This window comes from Candoia aspera, chromosome 5 (assembly GCF_035149785.1).
Source record: "Candoia aspera isolate rCanAsp1 chromosome 5, rCanAsp1.hap2, whole genome shotgun sequence".
Taxonomy (NCBI): domain Eukaryota; kingdom Metazoa; phylum Chordata; class Lepidosauria; order Squamata; family Boidae; genus Candoia; species Candoia aspera.
The window spans coordinates 6,360,204-6,366,203 of NC_086157.1; positions in this window are offsets into that span (position 1 = coordinate 6,360,204).

Consider the following 6,000-nt stretch of genomic DNA (forward strand, 5'->3'; position numbering starts at 1 on the left):
TGGAGTCTGAATTCTTCCACTTAGATTTAGGAGGCAGAAATCACTTTTGATTAAGGAAAATGCTAAAAACAGATCAAACAACTTTCTCTAGAAGGTGAGTATATCAACCTCTGTTTAGACTGTTAAATCACTGAGCATGGAAATAGGAACAGGTTATTCATACAAATTAGGCAGAAGAATGACTATATATTCAGCTTTATAACTTCACGTCTAGAAATAGTTGTTTGCTTGTTTTAAATGAAACTGGGAATATCGGAATAATTGCTTAACTGAAGGGAAATGCTCCCATTGGCTCTCTGTGGATATAAATTTCATTATACATGTATGCATGGATTCCCAGACATTGTATGACTGAGGATCACATCTGGCTTGAAATATGAGAAGTCAGGAATATTTCTGCACTTTATAAATGCCACTGCTGTGGTCAAATGCATGATAAGATCTTTGTACTTTCTCCGTGTGACGAAATAGACAAAACTCTCTAAATTGATATTTTCTGTTCTCACTGGCAGCTGATCTCCTATTTCATATGTGGAGACCTTTTCTTGGATGCTTTCTGAGATATCTTCACTGGACATAGAATGATGCTTACAAGCCATATATTCTGCAGCCACTTTGCAATGGACCCTCCCCAGTTGGCCACACTCTCTAAAACATTATTGATTGAAGCAACGATTGGAGAAGATTGCTTTAGCTGATGGCCTATGCTAGTCCTAAATCAGATACAGCTCCAGTGATGATTGTTTATCAGCCTCAGGTCACATCCTTACTGCTCGGTGAAAGGGAAACCTGTTCCTCATTCAGTGATTGCTCAGCTATGATAAACTGCTAGCACTTTTTAATTTGATACTTCACATACTCATTAACAGGGCAGAAGGTCTGGGTTTCTTTATTTTCTTTCCCAGGAGCAGTTTCTCTTGAAACTATACTATAATTTCATACTGTACAATGAATTACTCTTACTAAAATAGCTTGTGTGTGTGTGTGAAAAAATCTATTGCTAGGACAATACAGCACGGAAATAGTACGAGGGGCAGTCAGTTATGAATTGCTAATGAACTTTAGATGCCCACAGAGTGGTTGCCTTGCTATTAGGGGGCTGTTGGTGGTCATGCATGGCTGTGCCTGGGTGTAAGAGACAGAAGATGCCATTTCTTCTCCTATCACTCACCTCCCCCTCTGTGTTACTGTTACTTTATATTCCTCCCTGCAATAAAAACTTGCCATTTTTATGACTGTTTTCATATGTAACCCAGTTCAGAATTGACCTGCTGAAGTTCCATCTTCTACAAAGCTGTTAAGAGGGTCTTGCCTTCTGTTTTTGGCTAAAGCATACTAGCCAATTAGATATGCTTATTCAAAGCAAAATGGAAGCTGCATTATGCACTAGTCACAAATAGAAGGTAGGCAGACAATGTGGGTAGTATCGTCATAATTGCCCATGTGCAACTGCTTAGAAAGAGGGATTTATAATCTAAAATGGTCTGTTTTGAAAGCAGGAGTTTTCACAGAATTCCATTGTGTATGCATGGCACAATACACTGGAGGATTATTTAACTATGCAAAATCCCATTGACATAGTAGGCAGGAAAGAATACCATTTAATGCATCCATAATCCACATATTAAAAGCTTCCTTAGTGTGATATGACATGACAAGCCATAATGCCCCTGAGTTTTAACAACCCATTGTGCTGATGACACACTATCCATAAATTATAGCAAAAGTGTCACTTGCAGTTCTGTTATAATCTTTTGGAGTCCCCCCCCCCTCCACTTGTCCTTTATTAAAATAAAATAAAATACACAGACCAATATGATAACACACAAAGCTGTATAGGTATGAATGAATCTGGCAGAGAGCAAATGATAATAAAATAATAATAATAATCTTAAGTAGGGCAAGTTTTGTGGAAGAACTTTAGAGGTGTCTTGTCTCAATGGAGTCAATGCTGCTATAGTGCTATCACAATTGAGAAGATCACGCCCTTCTTTATTGCATGGCATTCCATGAGATCAGAATGTCTCTTGCAAGAATCAAGAGTTTTCCTGCAAAGGTCCTGAGTTTATGAAAGCCTCCCTCTTGATGTTGGAGGGTATTCCTCCTGTCCACTCTTTATTTCAGCATTGTTTGGTTGATCGGGTGAATGGTGCAGTCTTGCTGGAGAGGGTAATTTGCAAATTAATATCAAATGAGAAAATCAAAGCATGTTTGCCATAGGAATTACTTATAATGTCCTGCCTGACTTTTTCAAATAGTCTCTTTTGCCCAATGATGTCTGGAGAGGTTAGACTTCTGAGGAGATTTGATGAAGAAAGTGAAAATTTACCGGAGGTTTGAAGTCAATAGCACTGATCCTTCAGCACCTCATGACCCATTCACCAAATTGGACAGTGAGGTGAAAGTAAGGAATTAAGGATCTGCCAGCTGGCTATCTCTCAACCTGCTCATTGTGCAATGAGTTTGCCAATCTCAGGTCACTTCCTTCTGCCTTTCTTCCCAGGCACGAGTCCATGCCTTGGATTCTTCTCCCAGGAAGCTGTATCTAGCTAGGTGCTAGACTTTGCCTATCCCTATATTTCCTGTAAATAAATCTTCCTTTTCGTATAATTACAAAACCTGCTTCACCAATCTTTGCTTAAATAAAATTCCTGCTAGGGCTCTTGTTCTCTCTCTCTCTCTCTCCTCATGCACACGTGCATGTGCACACACACACACACACACACAGACAAATATGCACAAAGGACACTTCAGCTTCCAACAGAACTTCAAGCCCAACCTCCCCCCCCCCCAAAAAGGAGAAGCTAGTACCATGCAAAAGAACACCATTGGAAAAGCAAAAAGAAATATCCATGACAAAAAGAGGCAGCAATCCAGGCCATTTTGCCATTGCGGATGAGGAATTACTTTGAAAAAGTGAACAGAGTATCAATCCAAGGAAGTTCCTTGCCAACAGGAGTCCCTCAGTTCCAGTGATGCAGGTGGCCCACAGGGGAAGCCGGAGTTCTTTGAAGCTGCATGTACGGAAGCTACAGTATACATAGATATGCTGAGAGCGCATCAGTGTTGAATAACAAACGATGATGCACAAACTATTATAGTGCTAGCTATGTTGTATTCAAAGGGACGCAGCGGCGCTGCGGGTTAAACCGCTGAGCTGCTGAGCTTGCCGATCGGAAGGTCGGCGGTTCAAATCCGCATGACGGGGTGAGCTCCCGTTGCTAGTCCCAGCTCCTGCCAACCTAGCAGTTCGAAAACATGCCAATGTGAGTAGATTAATAGGTACCGCTTCGGCGGGCAGGTAACGGTGTTCCGTGTAGTCATGCTGGCCACATGACCACGGAAGTGTCTACGGACAAACGCCGGCTCTTCGGCTTAGAAACGGAGATGAGCACCGCCCCCTAGAGTCGGACACGACTGGACTTAATGTCAAGGGGAACCTTTACCTTATGTTGTATTCAACTACTGCAAAAACTTAACTATGGATGCTTAGTGCAATTCAACCTCTAGAGGAGTCTTCTCTTCCTAGAAGCCAGTGCAGCTCTCATAGCAGTGCTGCACTCCCATCTCCATGCACTGCTAGATTTTGGACCAGTTGCAGCTTCAAAATGCTCTTTAAGGGCAACCTTGAAAGGCATGAGGGACCGGGGCCATGACTAAAGCATGACTGATCCTGAGCAGAGCCTCAGGCAACTGGTGCAACAATGGATGCAACTGGTACACAACTGGTGCAAGTGCCCTTCTGGCCATGGCTGCCACCTGCTTCTTGAGCAGGAGCTGTGAGTCCAGGAGGACCTCTGGGTTGTACACTAACACTGTGGGAGTGCTACTCCATCCAAAGTTAATATTGGAAAATCTCCAGTTCCTGGGGGGCCTAAAAACATCAAAGACTGTTCTTCCCCATACCCTCATAGCCTCCAGTTAAAAAAAAATGGATACTGGATTTAATACAATATACTTTCTTTCTCCTCCTCTCCCCTCCCCTCAACCCATCCTTAAAATATTTATCTTTCCACTCTCCAGAGGCTCTTGTCTGGCAGTTTACATCCCATAAAAAGTAAGATAAAGTGAAATAAAACAATAAGGGCTTTTCCTTCAATTTGAGCATGATTCACAGTGACTTCATGGCCACACCCATACAGTATAACTTTCTTGGCAAGTCAGTCGCTATTCTTTTGAGCTGTTTTGTTTTTTACTTCCCACCCAAGTGACAACCAGGCCCAGTGTTCCTCTCCTGAGCCCAAACATGGGATACCTGGTGTTGTTATCTGCTGAAACCAACAAATAAAGCTTAATTTAGAACCCACAATAATAATCATAGAAAAACTGACTGAGAAGCTTTTGAGGGACAGTGTTCCTGGCATCTGGTAGATGCTGAGTTCCAAATATGACGGCTGAGAGTCAGATCTTCAATGTGGGGCCAGCCAAGGAAAACATTCCAAAGCTGGGTCTACAACAGAGAAGGCTTCTTCTTGAAGAGATAGTATCACCTGATTGGGAAAGGAATTACATTCATTGCAGCCACTGAAGAGCATGATGTATGGAGAACACCTCTAGACAGCATCCTCCGTTTGCATTGACATGGCTAAATGAAGCCACATATGCCTTCTCCCTAATATAGCTGTGTTCTTGGTTGATAAAAGCTTCCGGGGAGCAATCACATTTTGGTTATAGAACTGATTTTACCTAATTAGATTCTTATCAGTATGGCCTAGAAGTTCTGCTTGGCCCAGAAATTTCCCATTCCATGAATATTATAGAGAGACCATATGAAAGGAGTGTATGATGGTTACCTTCATGTTAGTATCACTTGTGTGTGTATGCCTGAACAGAGGGGTTTTGCTAGTGTGAGGAATAACCTTTTAACACATCTCTATCCAACTTACCCTTCAGTTTTCTACTGACGCAGTCCAAATCACAGATGGCGGTATCGTTCTAAATCATCACTGCCTATCATACGTACAATGGTCTTAATCACACATTATGTTTCTTTTTAAAAGCAGAGGTGGAAGAATAAATGCATGTTGATCTCTGTCATTTGTAATAGAGCAGACATGGAAGTAACAGCTTGTAATTGCCTGACATCTATAACTTGTTTGGAAATCTATCCTCAACTGCTATTCTTCCTGGTGCTTGTGTGTGTATGCCTGGACAGAGGGGAAATCAAGGCTATTCATCAGAAGCTCCTGGTAGTCCAATAAAGCAAGATGACCCCCTGAGAGTCTTCATTGTACAGCCCGGTTATTGGAAAAAGTCACTGAGAAGAAGCTGCAACATGGATCAACTCATTAATGTTTCCCCATCAGTGCAGACAGTTCCTGAAATGAAGAGATAACAAAGCAGATATTCAATTAGCAGGAAAAAGATAACTGCATTGGTCAGAACAGAAGGTGGCTTTATATCCTTTGTCCATTTAGATACATAAAAGCAAAACATTTCTATGTTGCTTTTCCAGGAATCCTTAAAAAAAAGATACTCTTTTTAACCCTCAGATTTTAAAAGCTGTAAAGATTTTCAAATGGCAGTCTTCAGTTTAAGGATATTACTGACCTATGAAAGCACAGATCCAATCAGTCCTTCAGAGGAATAATGCTATATATAAAACAACCAGTGAAATGCTCAAGAGAGTAATGGGGGGTGGAGTCTGAAGCCAATTAGTGGCCTGCTAGGACCTCAAAGAATATTATCTTAAACAGCTTTAATAAGTATATCAGAGAAACACAGGTTATGTCCTAACAGCCAGGAACCACACTGAGACAAGGAATAGGTCTCTAGTGTTTTATTACTGCTACATAACAGAGAATCCTAACAAACTGAAGAAGCGTGGGAAAAACCCAGACATATAAACCCCAAAGACTAAGGCGGGCCCGATCTGTGTCTCTTTGAATGGCCACCTAATTCCTCAGTACTACGCATGCGCTTTACAGCCTGGATGGGAGCCCCCTGCTCGCCATCCTCACTCATGACATCACCCTCCCCTCCAGATTTACATTTCATTTC